This window comes from Centruroides vittatus, unplaced genomic scaffold, assembly GCF_030686945.1.
Source record: "Centruroides vittatus isolate TY-2023 unplaced genomic scaffold, ASM3068694v2 contig_1213, whole genome shotgun sequence".
Lineage (NCBI taxonomy): Eukaryota > Metazoa > Arthropoda > Arachnida > Scorpiones > Buthidae > Centruroides > Centruroides vittatus.
This window is the reverse complement of record NW_027120776.1, coordinates 399,466-402,146: the sequence shown is the minus strand read 5'-3', so window position 1 is coordinate 402,146 and position 2,681 is coordinate 399,466.

Here is a 2,681-nt window from a genome sequence, read left to right as displayed (position 1 = left end):
CCGCACAGGGACCACTCGGAAGGGGGGCCCAAAATGCATGTATTTGTTTTATTATTTTTTCAAACCTAATTAATTAAGGTGCCTAAATGCAAATTCTTGCACAGGGTACAGGAATGGCTAGTTACGGCACTGCAGCGGAGAATTGAGTATGTAACCTTACACCCTTGACCATAAGAACTTGTCTCTGTCACACCTTAGTTCCCGAGGTGTTGACGGGATGGTTTTCTAATTAAGAAACTTTAAAACCTTTTTTTTTTGTAAATTAAATAACTGTTATTAATCCCTTTACTTTTCCAAATCACATAAACTTTATTCATTTAAAAACTGACATTTGATCTATTGGTCAATTATTAGCGCATATCGAATGTTAGATCTGTTAATTTAATTAAAACTAACTTTTAATTGACGTTAGTTTTACAAATGTACTATAGCAATAGAAAACAACTCGATATTTGACACCTAACGTAACAGCACACTTTACAAAATAGAAAATTATCTGCAATCGATAAAATTTAGCTGAAGGTAAACACATTGCAGGCAAAACACTTCATTGTATGGTAGCTTATCCGGTCGAAGATTGCTGTGTTTACCTTGTATATAGTTTTTTCAACATAAATTGGTAGCTGTCAAGCCAGACTAAATTACTTTTCAACCAGTTATAGGGAGAGACTGCTTTATTAGTAAATAATTAATTGTTTATTGTAGGCAAGAGGCATTGAATACCCATTTCTTCCCTCTTATTTGTTAACAGCAACGCAACATACGGGTGAACTGACGTGAATGTGCCTCCTGGGAAAACTTTCTGATGGAAACTGAACCTTATTTAGGTGTTAAAAACGTGAAGATAACCCGGAAAACTGCACGTGGCCAGCTCGTCGGCCAGGCGCGAACACACACTAACTACCAGTGTTTAGTAATGTCAAGACTAAACAATTAATATTGATTAAACATTTAAAGTTAAAAAATTAATTTTATTTTATTACTCAAACCCCGTTACTCATAAAGTAATGAGTAATAAAATACTTGCATTCATGTATAAATTTATAATATTTACAAATACTATACATTCTGTTACTTGATCCAATAGGAATAATACGGAGGTGAAATTATACTCCATAATAACTGATGGATAAACATGAAAAATGAGTGGTTTATTTAACGATTGATCTATAAAATGAAAGATTTATTAGATTTATGTGAAGAATTATCAACTTACGAAGCCAAATAATATCCTGTGTATTCAGTTTTAATCAACTGACAGTAAGGTATGTTGAGATTTTTATAAGTACAGTCATTATTTTCGTGTTATTTATGTATGTAAGGTTATTTATCAATCAATATAATCCTCAACATTTTAATTGATAAATAATACAGTAAAACCTGTGTAAACCGGTACAGTGTTTATGCAGATTTTACTATGTATTACTGTCAATTTACACATTATCTCATAAGCACTTAATATAGTTTTTATCACTTGGCCAGCCAAAACATTATGACTACCCCTTTTGTCAATGAAAGAACTGTTCTTAGGCACACAGTGACGTGTATCAGGTTATTAAATGGTGTATAACATCTGACAGAATATTGCACAAGTATTAGTTCTTATGGTATGCAAATGGTATTCATCTGACTTCAACAAAGGCCAAATTGATAGGCAGATGTCTTGTGTTAACATCACCAAACGGCAAAGCTCGTGGGTTGTTTGCACTTATCAGTAGTAAGAGTCAATCACAAATGGTCCAAACATGGCAAAACAACGAACCATTGGTAAAATGTGGGCCGGCCACACCTCATTGACGAAAGAGGTCGGTTTAGGTTGTCTTGTGTAGAAAAACAGAAGGGCTACTGTGGCACAAATCTCTCACAGTTTCAATTGTGATGATGGAGCGAGTGTGCCAGAACGCACTGTTTATTGAGTATGGGTCTACACAGCCGCGTAACAATATTTATCGCTGATAGCGCTTCTAGTGGCCACGTCAACATCAAAATTGAACTGGTGAGGAATGGAAGAAAATTGTCTGGTCCGAAGGATCACGATTAATAAATCTCTTGATATAAATCTAACTTGGCACATTAGTTTGAGTTGGAGAACCGAGTTTATGATTCATCACCAAAACCACGTAATTTGCAAGAACTGAAGGATTCTGGAAGAACTGGTGATATTATGGTTCCAACTCTCACTGGACACCTACAAAACCTCATAGAATCCACAACTTTCCAGGTGCAGCCTGTTCTGGTTAGCAAGAAAAGGAACCAACATCCTATTAAGTACTGTGGCCAGTTCATTACATTAATCCTCTTTTTGACAAACCAGTCTTTGGTTACCTTTGCTGCGTGGCACAGAGCATTATCCCATTGGAAGAGCCAATCTCCTCCAATTAATGACCAAACGGAATGAGATAGTCGTAAAGCATGTTTTGATAGGCATTTCATTCTTGTATTAAATTAATAATCACAAGATCCCACCATTTTGGGCTCGGGACACCTTGAAACGTCCAGAAATTCAAAAAATTCGAGAATGTTTTCTGTATGTATGAATGTTAGTGTGTGTCGTGGGGCACGATTTACCCACTTTGAAGCTTAATAACTCCTGTGCCTTTTGTCGAAACTTTCTGAAATTTTGCCGGGCGGTTTGTGTATTAAGGAGATAGATGTTGTTAAATTTTGAGGGTTAAAGGTCG